This window comes from Argiope bruennichi, chromosome 6 (assembly GCF_947563725.1).
Source record: "Argiope bruennichi chromosome 6, qqArgBrue1.1, whole genome shotgun sequence".
Taxonomy (NCBI): domain Eukaryota; kingdom Metazoa; phylum Arthropoda; class Arachnida; order Araneae; family Araneidae; genus Argiope; species Argiope bruennichi.
The window spans coordinates 67,724,669-67,741,462 of record NC_079156.1 but is presented as its reverse complement, the minus strand read 5'-3'; the positions used below and the strand labels follow the sequence as shown (position 1 = coordinate 67,741,462).

Below are 16,794 nucleotides of genomic sequence, written 5' to 3'. Positions count from 1 at the left end.
CAAGAATGGAAGAGATTTTTTTTTTGATTTTAAGGGAAATTGAAAAGGTTTTTTCTTAAGGTCGAAAAGTTTTATAATATTTTATATTATAGAATGTATCAGACATTAATTACAAAACTGTCAGTTAGATGACATTTTTTTATGAATCGTTTCAGTAATCTTTTACCTTATCAGAACATTTCATCATAATTATTTTGCAGCGTTTCTGTATTGCATAGATTTATGATGATAGATTAAAAATAATTCTAGCTTTAAAAATTCTACTTAAAAAAAAAAAACAGAAAGTTTAGACTTACTAAATCGAGCTTGATGAGATCTGCTTCCAAAAATAATTTTGTGTTTTTTTCTCATAATGCAAATATCAATGAAAAAAGTGTTGTTTTTGTACATAACATTGATTCGGCTTTAATGGAGGAAGCAGTTTCTTAAGTACAGTAGAAAAATCAACGAGAATGATTTCCTTGAAACTTTCCATATAATGCCTAATAAATGTATTTATGCATTATTAAATGAATGCCATTGACGAACAATGGTTAAGAAAGAAAATACTAGCTCGCGATCTTAACACAAATATTCTTCCGATTAATTGCTGAAATGCAGTTAATAAAGAAGTACCAGAAAATCAAATGTGCATTGTGAGTGTTTTTTTTTTCTTTCCTAATCTATTGAAACCAAAATTTTACACAAAATTATAATTGTAGTTACAGAATCACATACTAAATTTCATATATTTATGTCGTTACGTTTTTGAGTTATCGCATTTATATGCCTGTGAAAGTACGGATCGATTAATGGTCAATCTCTTGACGGATTTCGTTCCAAATTTTAAATATATCTACAGTGTAGATATTCTGTGTACTAAGTTTTATGTATTTAGCTCCCTTCGTTTTTATTATTATCAAGTTAACTTATATTCGGATAGCCAAACTTCCTTTTAATGGATTTCATTAAAAGTTTTACAGAAATCTACGAATTTGGAGTAGAGATGGTATGGCAAATTTTATTTGTCTAGCTTAAAGTGTTTTGGAGTTTTCGTCTTCACGAAAGACAGACATAATTCCAAATTTTTGTTTTTCGAACTCAGAAAGATTTGAAGCATAGAGATTGGTCAAAATCTCAAATTCGAATGTTTTTTTAATGATTAAAATACTTTAATAATCTTTACGTACTTCTCATACGACATAGTAAATATACAATATTCTATTTAGTTTCTAAGCTTTTTCTTTTCAATGAAAACATTCGGATAAATATCCACGAAATTGTGACAAAAAATTCGATAATGCATTCTATTTTTGATATTAGACAAAAGAAAAGTGCAAGAAAAAAAGGCAATCATTTATCAAAAACCGACGAAAGAATTGTGATTGTTTTTAATTTCAAAAAGAGTAAAAAACATGAATGATTAAAACTGTTGGCAATTAAAATGAAACCTTTTGCATAATATTCAAAAGAAAACACCAAACGACAATTGCGTCAACTTTTACATTTATTTCTCTTTAAAAAGAAGAAAAAAATTCTGCACATTAAAGCAGACGGATAATTTACGTAAAGTCACAAAACAACTCAGCAGAACAATGCGCCAAATTGACGCAAAATTGTTTAGCTTTTTAACGTGAGTTTTATTTGTCCTAGCCACTCGGATTAGAAAAATAAAAAACTAAATAAAATGGCTGAAAAATTACGATGAAATATGAAGTTGTCTACGAATTTTTCAACCTTTTTACTTCCTGGAATAATTCACAACTTTTATGTTCTCAAAGAGATCTCGCTTTTCCCCAGAGTTGCTAAAAAAAAAAGAATATAATAGACAATTGCGCAAATGATTATAATGGAGGAAACAATAACAATTACAGTTTTGTTTTCCTTGAACATCCTCTTGTTCTAATCCTTCTATTGTACTAATTGTCACCTTCAGAATCGTTCTTTTCGCTACCTGTCGAGTTTTTAATTGTTAGGGAAAACTGTTGTGGAGTTTTATTCGCTGCTTTTTGTTTCATAGTTAATAAAAAATCAAGAGAAGTTAGTGACGTGATGTGTTCCAAACTGCTGTTCTAATTTGAAATGGAGGAAAAGGCAAAAAACATCGAGGACAATAAGTTATCCTCTAAAACTAGATAATCAGTGCTGTAAATATGATTTAATAAGCATTATATACATTCTCTTATTACTTGATGAAGAATCGTAGTAATTTAGTTGATATTGACGCAAGGTCTCAGAATTACCTGTTTATTAACATCTAATAAATAACGTACATCGATTGCACTTTTCGATCTAAATTAATGAATTACTAATATTTAGAATAAAATGTTTTCTTCCTCAGTAAATATCACTTACTTGTTGAATTTATTTTTTAACCTAAGATAACTGTGCTTGTTGACAATTATTTATTTTATTTATCTTACATATAATAAAAGATAATATGCCTGTATGTTTATTTGTGGGTGCTCTATAAGATTAAACGAAAACACAGAGCCAAAATTTATCAAAAATAATACAAATACACCTTAAGGTTCTGAGTTATGTGCATCTCAGAGCATTTTTTATGTATTTCTGATTAGAACTTAAAATAATTTGAAACCCATGCAAAATTTTGCGTCTTTTGGTGATAACTTTCGAAGATATTATATATAACATGACGTTTTTCGCCAACCTGGCATTAATGTGAATGCGTGTGTTTGTCAGAGATATCAATTTATTTGAATATTTCTCCCTCTTCATCTTGGTAATTTTTAACAATATTTTTTATGTAAAATTTGTAACAACAGTTTTCATTGTTGTAATAAAAGTTAAATCAATTTCATTGCCTTATAAAATATTTAAATACCATACCTTCAATAGTTTAAAAATTTAATTTAATTATTAAGATTTAAAAATATTTTTGTAATAAGATTCAGTTCATTTTCATATTTTTCAGCAGTAGTTGTCTGTTTCTTTTTCTTCCTGACTTTAATCTAATTTACCTTTTTAATGGATTTACAGTATCATTTTATAAAATTTTTAATCGTGGTCCGAAATCTATCATTTTACTTAAGACTAGGTAGTCTCTTTTAGATATTGTATTAGTCTTTTACGTGCTGCAATTAACTTAAATATGTTTTTTATTATTAACTAAATAATGTATATTAACTGTAAATTAAAATGAAATTTTTTATATCTAAAATAAATGACGTTATAAATAATGTCGTTAATTTCATAATTAAAGACATGAATGTATAAAATAAATGTTAATAAATGTCGTTAAATTTCATGTCTTAGCAAATTATTCTGTCTTTCAATTTTAATTTTCTATTAAATATTTTTTTAATTGGTAAATACGCATACTGAGATCCTTAATTATATTAAATATATTTCCCGTGCTCGGTTTTCATTTTCACTTCATTTCTTGGGGTTTTTTTTTTTACATTATTTAATGCTTTTAGCTTAACACAAATTAAATAAATTGCTGGATTTAAAGTTAATTGACAAAATAAAATTAATGTAATTAATATAGATGTACTAACTGGTCACTGAAGCGGATAATGTGTAATACAGTTAATAAAGACACATTAGTATTGCAGTATACACACACAAAGGCAATTTGTATAGATATATAGAGAGTTAAAGTTAAAGGGGAAATTAAATGCAGAATTAAGTAATGCTTTATTCAATTTTCACAATTTGGTTTCAATTATTCCATAATACACACCGGATTATATAGAAAGATTCTTAGAATGAATATGAAAAAAGTTTTTTAAACTTTTTATGTGACATTGAGAATTTTACTTACAATCAAGTTTATAAGTTTTCAATTATTTTTCTAGCTCTGATTTGAATGAATACGTCTTAAAGATTGAATAAATCATAAAAATTACTAATACATTTAACACCGAAAGTGGTTTTAACAATCAAATTAATTAGCAATTATTTTTTAAAAATTGCAATATGGGAAAATATAACGCTAAAAAAGGAATTGGCGCAAATTCTCAGTAAATATTAGCAAAAAAAAAAACATTGCTATTTCAATTTCTGATTTCAAACTATAATGATCTGTCTTAATTTTCCACTTAATCGCCTTGATTAAAAAATAATACTAATTTTATTTAATAATCTAAGAGAATTTCTTTTCTTAAATTAATATCAATTCATAAATATTTTAATATGACATCATTAGAAAAAAGTCCCTTTGTATAGTTAACCAGTAATTCTGAATTCACAAATATCATCTTAATATTTGAATTAATAAAACATCAATATAATAAATATTCCCAAATGATTCAAAATGTATTTATTTTACGAAGGTGGAATATGGGAACAATTCCACAAGTTTTCAAAAAAAATATCTATTAACTATGCAGGTTGCGAAAAAAAGGGGGGAAGGGATATCACACCATTCCAATCAACAGGAACCTGAGGTTTCGTTCCACGTGAGAAATCGTGTATATATCCACTATTAATTCCCCAACGGAAAACAGTATTACATATTTCGAATACATGGTACCCTGTAATCATCGCAAATTTCTCTTGAGGGACATTAAAGTTGTATTGGCCTCACGAAATAAAGAGGCTTTACCGAACCCTAAATGTGTGGATTGATTCCAAATATAGCGTATTAATCATTGAATCGCATGTGTCCTTGTCATTTACAGCAACGAGTCAGATTGGACGATAAGTATCTTAACGGGGGATAGAAATGTGGTGAAACAGTCTTAAAACGGATCTAATAGTTCGACAAGAAGAGGGGGGGGGAAGTATTACATTTCTTGCAACTGAAAATATCCTTGAATTAGCTAAACCAATTTTCATCTTAGATTATAGGTATTTATTAAATAAAATTGTACTAATGGATAGGAATATTTCATTTAATTAAGATATAGAATTCTATTATGAATCATATGTAATATCTGAAAAACCAAACTTAGCTCAATAGGTGTTTTTTTTTTTTTTTTTTTTTTGAGAAAATATTCAGATACGAATCGTATACTGATTACATATGTGTTTTTTTCAATCTTACCTACATACGAACACTTCATTTAAATAAAAATGAAATCATAAATGCACTTAGTTTAACATGTTCTTCGAAACTATCAGCTATATTACAGTAATAACTTTGCAATTTATCTACCACTACTTATATTTTTGAACTTACACTCAGTTTGAAATTGGGTTCAACATGGTACTATACGACATATGGATCATGAGAACAGATAGTAAAAGGTTCCAATAATTAGTTATAAAAAAATGTTTTTATATATATATATATATAAAAGCGGTTTTTTTCAAGAAAGATAACTACACAGATAAAAAAGAGCAAGTACATGAGTAAAAAAAAAATAAAGTAAAAATCACGACTAGATCCGATGGCCTGCATTACACAAAGCATTCATATTGTTCTGACCACTATACTGCACAGCGCACACTTCAAAGTAAAATTTGAATATACTTATCCTAATAGTTAGTTATAAAAATGTTTTTTAGGGTAAAGATCACGTTTTTTTTCAGTGAAGACATCTATATAGACAAACTTAAAAAGTAAAACTTTATCTAAATATAAAATGTGATCCAAATCATTAGAGCCGTTTATATATATATACAAGAATTGCTCGTTTAAAGTTATAAGATATTGTATATGATAGGAGATAATTTTTGTTTATAACATCAGATTTGTAGCGGATGGGCAACAATAAAATCGAAAAAGTCTTTTTAATTGATTAACTATTTGTTTGACTGTATAATTTTTATTTTGCTAATTTATCATTGTTAACTATATTATTTTTATTTCCACTTAAGCATCATATTAACTGTGACTGTGGTACAGAGCGATTTTTTACTTTTTTCCGCTTCGCTTGTATTTATTCTTTTTCTCTGGGGTATATTCATACTCATTACGAAATATTGGAATTTAAGCACATTTATGCAAAAAATTTATAGTAATAATAAATTTATGGGTTTTTTTTTTAATTTATAGAGAGCTTTATATTTTTAGCTGAGATAAACTGTAGCGAGGTTATAAAAATAAACTATATTTTCCAGTTAGTCAGAACTGATTGTTCAAAGAGCAGAGACTTCAGATATACATGGAGAGAAATATTTTATAATATGTTTTATAGCAGTTTCTATATTTTGAAGATCATTAAGTCGATTTATTTTTTGAATTCCTTGTCAACACAAACAAGTATTCAAACTAATTTAGACTCTATAATTTGATTTTTAACGTTTGAAATTCGAATTTTACTCAATATTCAGCTTATTAATGCGAAATTTCGTTAGTCTGCATTATTACAGTTATTATAACACCAATTTATTTACTATATATATTTACATATCCTTAATAATAATTTATATTTCCAATTTACTATAGTACCTTTTCCCAAAACATTATTAACTTGTACTCTCGAAAATAGGAGGATTTTGAACTTTTTTTGAGTTATAGGATAAATAAACAATATGACGCCCTTATATTTTTATAGATACTTTTCTGATATATTCCTGATATATATTCATAATATATACCCTGCGATGAAAATAAAATCAAAACTTCTCCATAAGATAAGTTTGCAATTAAAACGATAATTCCGTAATGGCATCGGTCTTAAAAAAAGTTCATTGCTCACATATTTTTTGTATTTAGAATTTTATTTTCTATAATTCAAATTTTGGACAACGAAAACTTTACACGCTTATTAATATTTATAACAATAAAGTTATGCATACAATTATCAACCTTCATAGAGGACATCAAGGTAGTGTGTTCCTTAATGATATTTCTAAGATAAAGGACTATTGTTTTATTATGCTAAGTTTGTATTGACAGCTTAATAAATTATAACAGCTTGATAATTAAGTTTAAATTTCTTTTTGAAATACATCAATAAATTTTTGTTATGAAATAATTTTTCACTTCAAGAGCAAACATACGATTCATTCATAATTTATGAATTAAAAGTTTCAGATTTTTTTAATGCATTATTTTTTCCAAAAATATTTTTTTTTAAAAAAAAAAGCAAATGCTTACTTAGTTGTGTATGTTATTAATGAAGAAGAAAGATAACATGGAACGACAAAACAATAAGCTATTCAACTGGTTTGAACCGGAATAATAAATGCCAAATTAATGAACTTAGAAAATGGAATTTTTAAAAAACGATTCTGTATAAATATTTATTGTGCTGGGGAAAGTTTGTGACGTTTGTAGTATGTAGATCTGGATTGAAGAAATAATTCAAAGTAAAATAATCCGAAATAAGGACGGAAAAAGTAAACTATACATCATATAATAGCTGTCGGTTTAAAATATGCTCTGGGCATATTATTCTAGCAAAAAGTAAATATTTGAAATTAAATATACAAATTCTTTAGATTTTTAAACTTGATATTTCAGTAAAAGCCATTAGAAACATATTTAATAAACTTTTTATATACTTATTTGTCATTTTATTTCTTTAAAGATAACATTAGTAGTTTCTTAATAAAATTTAAAATTCTTTTATAGGAAAAAAAAGAGAGATTCTAATTTTGTTGCAATTATTATCGTTCCAAAATATGAGCAGTCATTAAATATGCAGGAAGATGAAAAGAAGAAATATATCTTAACTGATAATCAAAATTAAAAAACAAACGATATGAGCAAAAAAATATCAAATTACCACATCCAATCAGATAAAACTTGAAGACAAGAAACAAGAATGCTGATGGTATTCAGCTTTGGTAGTATCCATGAAATTATTGATTTTTTTACAAACAATTTTGTTTCTTTTTGAAGTAATTTTCTATAATCATTATAATAAAATGAAATAAATTTGGTACATGGAAAAACTGCCGTTGCTACTAATGTTTTGTGAATCCTTTTTATCAGTTTTATTATTAAGTCAATCCTTATTATTATTAATGACAAATCGCGTTTATATCGTAAATATCAAAATTAAAGCATCTTATGAAACTTACCGCAACAATTGCTTTCTCAAAATTAGATTAATTATTAAATCAATCAATTATTATTATTTATTATTTATCAATCAATTATTATTATTTATTATTTATCAATCAATTATTATTATCCAGTTATTTATTATTTATCAATTAATTATTTATTAATTATTTATCAATTAATTATTATTATCCAGTTATTATCTATCAATTAATTATTTATCAATTAATTATTTATCAATTAATTATTTATTAATTATTTATCAATTAATTATTTATTAATTATTTATCAATTAATTATTTATTAATTATTTATCAATTAATTATTTATAAATCAATATAGATTAATCAATTATGAAATCAATCTTATTATTATTAATATCAAATTCTATTTATATTATTATCATCAAATTAATCTTAGAAAACTTATCGCAGCAACGGTTTTCACAAAAATAGATTCTGCACATCTGATTTTATTTTTATGATGCGATTAGTATTTATCATAAAATTACAACATCGGAAATATAATAAATGTATCTTAAAGGGGTTTTTTTTGGGGGGGGGGAATTAACCTTAAGTACAGGCGTAACTTAGAAAGTTTTAATGACACAGGTTTATTACTAATGCTATATGACTTCAAGAATGAGTAGCAATACTTCGTTGTTGCAAAAGAGCTACAGTAGGGATATTTAATGACACCCGATAATATATTCTAAAATTTTAAAAAATATTATTAAAAACTCAAAGCAGGGTACATCGAAAAGAATTCTTGAGCAGAATCTAAAAGATTATCAGATAGAATGTCTATTTATAATATTGATCCAATGTTTACGAGAATAAAAAAGCGAATAATTTAGATAGTAAAATAATGAGAAATAGTTAGTCATCCTCTTAAATAAAGTATGAATACATTAGCTATTATTGCTTAAATATGTCTTTTTGCTGGGTTTACTTTTCTATATTACCGATTTGTAGTACTGTACTTTTCAAGTACTACAGTACTTGAGTAGTTTCAAGTACTACTCAAGTACTGTAGTAGTACTTGAAAATTTTTATCTAAAAATCTTTATGCAATTTAATTATCACTAATATCAAAGATTTTTGAAAAATATTTAAATAATATTCAGCAGTTTCATACGTCTTTCATTTCATTTGCTAGATTGGGTGATAATAGAGGAAGATAGCGAGTTCAAATCTCGACTCATGAAAACATTTACACGACCAGAGAGATGTGGAGATCGGGTGTCCCAGTGCTGGCAAAGTTAGAAAATATGGAAAGTTATATGCTGCCTAAAGTGTCTTCGTTCCTAATACTTGTCTTTAATAGCTCTCGTCAAATAAGACAACATTTATTTTTATTTTAACATCGTGTATGGCTCATAGAAAACCTTTATTTTATATATTTAATGTTCCCGATCCTGAGCTGTGCATAACACAATTATTTTTATATTTCAGTTACTATTGTTCTCCACTGTATGTAAAATTGCAGTTTCAAGTTTCTGTTACAAGTGAATAAAAGCATTTTCTTGGAAATTATGATTTTTTTTTTCTCTGAGTTATTTAAAGTTAAAAGAAGTAAAATATTGTACTGCTAACGCTAAGAAACAATTATCTATGGACACAAGAATTTAAAATAACTTTTACCAAACGATAAATTTGAAGGAAAAAAAATTATTTTCTCTAAGCAAATGAAATAACAACAGAAAATCAGAGCATCAGGGAGCGCGAGAGAGATTGCGTAGTGAAAATTTTAAAATGCTGGTGAAAAAACAAACAAGTCAGGGAGCGTTTTCTATAAATTAATAAACATATATATAGATTCATTCCAATATAACCCTTCACACGTTGTGGGAATACGCGTCAAGGTAATCTTGCAATACAGAATATTTATTCACAATAGAGTCCTATATAGATAAAATACCGGTACTACACGATTTAACTACTAAGTTAGAATTTCTAACAGAGTAAATATTTTGTATTTAGAAGAAATGCTTTGCACATTAAACATGTATTATTTCCATTAATATAAACTTCAATCCAAAAATTAATTTCAATAAATTTTGCTTAATATCTTCAACAAAATTATTAAAAGAAATAAATATATTTTTATTTAATGATTTTCACAATTAATCAAGTTGTTTCATCATGATTCCGGAAAACGGAGTCGAAATTTCCCCGCAGTTTCAAAAAAGTTTATTGAAAGTTAAATTTCAGATAAACATAAATTATTCAAATATTCCCTAAGTTAAGCACTCTCAAACAAACATGTCATTTTACTTGTTCAGTAATAAAAAAATTTCGTTCTCAGATTTTTAAATCTGAGATATTTACTATTCTAATGGTTCCTTAAATGGATCTGATAGCGTAATTATATCATTTAAGAATAAAAGAACATAGAAATTTGACTAAAATTTGTAACTACAACATTTTAAATATGCAAAAATGAGAGAAATAACGTTAGCGTAATCATATGGGAAAGAAAACAAATAATATATTATTATAAATAATAATTTTTTTTTTTAATTAGAAAATAGATATTCTAGCTAAAAGGGAATTCCTAATCATTACCAAGAAGCCATGCATATATTTTAAATAATTTTTTCAAATGCGTTTTTTTTTAATAGATTTTTCGTGCGATTGCTTGTATTTTTCTTAGAGCCCATTCTTTTCAAAAACATAAAATATTTTAAATTTTAAAAAAATTAATCTTTTTGGGCTTTTTTATTATCAAAATTCTTATTCTGTGTTACGGTGAAGGAAAAGATTGAGAATCAAAAACAAATATGAAATTACAAAGATTCATAAAACATAACATTCCATGCTTATAAGAATTTTTTATAAAAGTTAAACTTACCTAGTAGCTCCGTTGTTGCAGAATTTTTCTTGTTTATTTTATTTTGGGAACAGTTTATTTGAATTCAGTTATCCAAAATGATTTCCGGTGACTTTTCCTAGGATGATCAGCCAATATATAAAATTTCGTACTCAACTTTCTGCTTTTGCAGAGTAAAACAATAGTCGATTCACTTATTTTTAATTGTTTATATATATATATATATATATATATATTTAATAAATCTTTTCGAAACTCTTTTTCATACTTGAAGCGTAAACAATTTCTGAATAAGAAAATATTTCATGCGTTTGATTAAAATATCTTTGAGGTTAAAACACTTCACAAAACAGTAAAATTCAATAAAACGTATGAAATGTCATTTAAAATAAGATGGTAAACTTCATCAATTTCAAAACATTCTTCATAAAAATATCAACAGTTCTTTCAGAATTATTACTATAAAATTCCACGGCACTGCTAAAATAAAATGCAGAAGTTATTAAACAAAAATTCATAAACAACTGAATATATTAGCATATGAAATCCGCTTACAAATCTAAGCGGTCAACTGAATAAAATCTATAAAAATCAGATCAATTCTGAATGACATTATTTTTTTATCCATTCAATTCAATGAAGTCATTCGATGCAAACACACTTTTCGCTCATGTGTCACACATCAAAGTGCTGGAAACACCTGTCACATGTTCAGTCGTAAGTCACCAGAAAAGAGCGCGCCTGTCACAGTGATGTAAACAAACGAACGCACGCCGATTATTCGTTTAGGAGCTAAACGTTTCAGCCGTCGAATGTTGCGCGATCGTTTTGAGACCATTTCGCGATCGTGAATCCTCACGTGGCCGAACTCATTGAAGCGTTTCAATCCGTTGTCAATAGAGGGCGCCACACTCAGAATCCTAAGAATGACTCGTGTATGCATTCGAGAGCAATTGAGCGAAGAGCCACGCGATTTTGTTGCGCCGCGGCGCGCTCTTTACACTTTAGTGCTCTTAAATTTGATTGAAGGGTGATTATTTAATCTCTTTTTCGTTTATTCATCTCAAACGGAGAAATGAATGAGAGCGTTTTACAGATGAAGTTGCTGTGGATTGGGAGGCAGAAGGCGTATGACTTCTCATTTGGTTGGCCGTTTTCCAATTTTAAAACATTTTCGTTTGACATTTGGATCAGAGGAAAAATTGATGAGAAATAGAAGAGTTGAAAAGTGGAGTAATCAAACTTGTTTTTCTTTTTTTAATTCAAGCGACCACAAAAGATTTCGTAAAATATTTTTATAGTAAAAAAAAAAAAAAAAGAAAGAAAGAAAGAAAGATAGAAAGAAAATGGAAAACACTTGTTTTTGGAGGAAGAAAGAATATCTTTAAAATAGAAAATGGGGCTGCTTTTTAGCATCGCTGTTACTATTATTTTTTTTTTCTCTAAATTAGAATCTGTGTGAAAACAGATTTCAATTTCAAAACTCTATTTTACCAGAGCATTTTACCTAGAAATAAAATGTTGTTTTTAAATAAAAGTAATGTCCGATTTATTCTTTGGCATAAATTTCTGAATACTTATTGTTGCAGCAATCCAAAGAAATGTTATTCAACAGTGAAATTTAACTTGCTTCCTTAACACACCAGTGACCAACATCTGCTTATTTCAGAAGAGTTCCAGGGCAAACGGTCACGTTTTTTGCATTTCTCTATATTAAGTCAACGACGTTGCTCTTCTGCAAATTTCTGCGATTTGACTTGAAAATATTATTTGAAAGAAACATCATGTATTCTCATTTGTAGTAAAATTATTCCATTAACCCTCTGGCTGCGTAATTCCTTAAAATCACAATTTATTTTCGATGCTTGCAAATAGGTTCAAATATTTTTCAAAGAAAGCGAACTGATGCTATATGTTAAACGATAATAACTTAATATAATAAAAATATGTAATAATAAAAATAAACACTCTAAACTGCGAAAAACGCGGGAATTCAACAAAAAAATGAACTGATTTGCCAATCCGTGGAAATCGCGGGATATGTAGCTGGGGAGTTAATGCCATGATGGACATGGATGATCGCACATAAAAAAAGTTCAACTTTGCTTAAAAAAATTTACCAAAATGATAAAATACGAATTAGGTTTAAATCGCCTCACAGAATAAGCCTGAAAATCAATAGCTAGGTTACAACCAATTTATATAAAACTCTATAGTGATCTATGTAATAATTGAAGACTTATAAACAGAATATTAGAACATTCAGTATGGTTAATTATTTATTTATACTAACATTCCTTTTTAAAGCAACTCTAGGGCTAATTGGGGACGGACCTCATAATATCTAACCGTGACCAGATGACAAGGACGACATGGACCTGGCATCCTCCCCACCAAATTTCGACACAAGCAAGATGTACACCTGATCCACTTACACGATGTTTCGTCTGTGAAACTGGGTCTAGAACGTGTTACCCTCCCCTCTCAAAGACGAGGCATTACCACCAAGCCACCACAGCTGTCGACAGTCTACTTGTGTCTTAATGTTTGTTAACCGGAGAATAGTTTTTATTTTCTCACTTTTGAAATATACAAAGAAAAATCATTGCATCTTTATAATATTCATTTCCGAGATTCTAAGGAATCTCCAAGTTTTAGATCTCCTGAATTATGCCAATACGAAATCAGAAATAACAGAAATGGAATAACACAAGCTAATAAAATTTGTTCATTTTTTTTTTCCTACTAAAGTTTTTGATATCTGCAAAATTGTGGACAAAATAGGATGCCTGTTAGTCCATCCGTATGTATGCGAATGCGATAATTTAAAACACAAATGCAGATAATAAAAATTTATAAAGCAAAATTTATGAAATTTTTGGTAGTAATTTTGGTACCAAAACTATAGGTCTATATCGAAATTGGTACTTGTTGATATTTACGGCCCATGCTTTGCTTTGCAAATTTCAGATTCTCCCAAGTGCCATTTTAGGTACGATGCCAAGTTTTCACCAAAATAGTTGTTGTATAAACAATATGTTTTTCATTCATTGGCGTAAATATCGAAAAGTACCAACATTTTCATCTAATAGTTTTTTTGAAAAACCTGAAAGATACTTTTTAAAACCAAAGAGAGTGATCATCTCAAAACTTTTTCGCATACTCTCGAATAAAAATGATATCCCAGTGAACGCCTTGTTTTTCTTGTTACATTACATACTTGTTACATTGAGGATTGCATTGGCATACGAAAGTTGCGAAATATCAAACTTTAGCGTGAATTTCGAATTTTTACTGAATCTATCGTGTGACCCTTGGCGAGTACTTTGGCGATTAATAGAAAAGCCATAATTAGTATGCGATCAAAATTATCCAAAAATCAAATTTGGGTTTCAAAGGCGTTCTTCAATGAATTTTTGTTTCAATCGATAGAATTGAAACCAAAATTTGACATAAACCTACACTTAAAATCACAAAATCACTTTTCAAATTTGATATATTTGAGTCATTGCGTTTTAGTATTACCGTATTTACAGGTTTCTAAATGTACAGACCGACAAACGGTAAATTCCTTTTTGGATTTTGCTCAAACTTTGATAAAAATCAACAAATTTGGTTTTAAATCTGTATATTAAATTTCATCCGTCTAGCTCGAAGCGTTTTAAAATTATCTTTATCATAGACAGACGGAAGAACATATTTTTAAAAATGTGTTTTTCTACCTCAGGAAAGTCTAAAACTTGGAAATATGTCAAAAACTTCTGAGTCCGTATTTTTTTATGATTACTATACTTTTTCTATACTTCATATACGAAAAAGTAAAAATGTACACGATTCTCTTCACCAGCCACGATGCTAAATGCAAAACAAGTCGTATAGGGAGAGTATACTGGATGTGTGAATATTTCGTCCGAATTAACTTTTTCTTAACAAAGGATTCAAACCCCCAATCAATTGAATAGTTATCTCTCTCTACAAATTCATACTGTATCACTTTGCACTATGCCATTAATATTTTTGCAATATACCATTAATATTTATACTTTGCAATATGCCATTAATATTTATACTTTGCAATATGCCATTAATATTTATACTTTGCAATATACCATTAATATATATATTTGCACTGTGCCATTAAGTCTCATCTTACCCTGCAGAACTGATCTGGCTTTTCTATGATTACTTTATAGCAAATACTTCATCTCATTTACATTATATTATTTTATATTTAATGACTAGATTTATTGATTGAAATGGGTTAATGGAAGGAAGCATTAGATAAGTACTAGAATACTATGATTGGTTCAACAACACCCCATAACTTTTGTTCCAAAGCTTGAAAGGGCGAGGAGGCAAGCATTCTATTTCTTCGCCAAATTCTTCGCGCTTTATAACCAAAAAGGTATTTTGAGATTTTAATCTCTTCTATTTTAAGAAATAAGCCGAGATGAATTTAAAGAGATAATACCTCTGAACTACCATTATTTCAATGTATAAAAGCAAAATATATTCGATGAATTAAAGCAAAAAAAAAAAAAAATAGATAAAAGCGTGAATCAGTGGGTGGCGGATTGGTACCAAGAATTACACGAATAAAGTCGCCTCTAATGCAAAAACAATTCTAAGAAAAAGTATCGTAGGTGTTACCGCCAACTACCTACTTAGCAACAACAGTTATAATATTTTTTTAAGAAATTTTCTGTGAATTTCGGCAACTTATTTCATTTACCAATCGCATAAAAAAACATTTTAAAAAGAATTACTTTAAACGTAAAAAGAATAAATCCAATTGAAGTGGTTGACAGTTTTTCTTTGACCATACAAAATCTGTTGATGATGGGGCAATACTGACAATAAAAATATTAAATTTTAATTTAAATTTGATTAACTGAACGTCGAATAGAATTATAGAGGAAATGGGCATACCAATTATTCTCCTTGCAGTTTTTTTGTTGGTTCCTGTTCAGTAAACTTACAATTTGATAATTAGAAATTTAATGATTTAAATAGTAATTAAGAAGTTCTAGCAATGAAAACTGGTAAATAATATATTACGGATTTCTAAAATATAAAATGAAGTGCATTATTTTGTTTTTCATATTGTTCTAATTAAATGGATCCAATATACCAGTCAATAACTACATTGATAAAAAGTAACATGATAACAATTTTTAGTTGATATATATTTCTTTTTTGACATATACATATAAGTAAATTTATAGCGTGTTGCCGAATTTGACCGACAAATTCAGAGAGATGATAATAGGCACCAAGAGGATAAAGAATCACTATTATTGTACTTTTTTATCGGTGTATTAAAGCACATAGATACTAAACATGATAACAATTTTTAGTTGATATATATTTCTTTTTTGACATATACATATAAGTAAATTTATAGCGTGTTGCCGAATTTGACCGACAAATTCAGAGGGATGATAATAGGCACCAAGAGGATAAAGAATCACTATTATTGTACTTTTTTATCGGTGTATTAAAGCACATAGATACTAAACCAAAATCAATATTCTTTAACTTTCAACAATGGTGGAAAAGCTTGCGATCAGATAGTTGATGAAACAATGAAAATGGTTTAAACTTCAGGGCAACAATGCAATGTATTATTGGAAATTAGTCAAGAAAATATTTTTTTTAAATTGCTAAAATTCAGCAAAAATTTGCACAGCTATTAAATTACTAACATAAAAAAAGCATTTTTTGAAAAAAAATCTTGGAATGGTATAAAATTTCTTTTCGTGCAATTATATTTTTAGAAGTTAACAAGGGAAAACGTCAAAATGTATTTTAATATTTAATTAATTAAAATGATAATTAAAATTTCAAAAAAAATCTTTCAGAGGTTCACATTTCCAACATCCAAGTTATATACCTGCCAAATTTGGTACCTGTAAATCAAACGAACACATATGCACACACTCATTTTTATTATTAGTAAAGATAAAGAAGAAGCTGTCCCTCTCTCATCTTGGCATGAAAACTATAGTAACTATATATATATATATATATGTATATATATATATATGTATATATATATA

At 27.5% G+C, this 16,794-nt stretch overlaps 1 protein-coding gene across 1 annotated transcript in view; it reads right to left on the bottom strand.

Annotated features, from left to right (window-relative positions):
- Positions 1 to 10,865, bottom strand: part of LOC129971598 (transcription factor Sox-6-like) — a 726,789-nt gene extending 715,924 nt beyond the window's left edge. Inside the window, exon 1 of the mRNA XM_056085520.1 lies at positions 10,757 to 10,865. The gene's annotated coding sequence lies outside the window, so the exon portion shown is untranslated. The remainder of the gene's footprint in view (positions 1 to 10,756) is intronic.
- Positions 10,866 to 16,794: the final 5,929 nt, after the last annotated feature.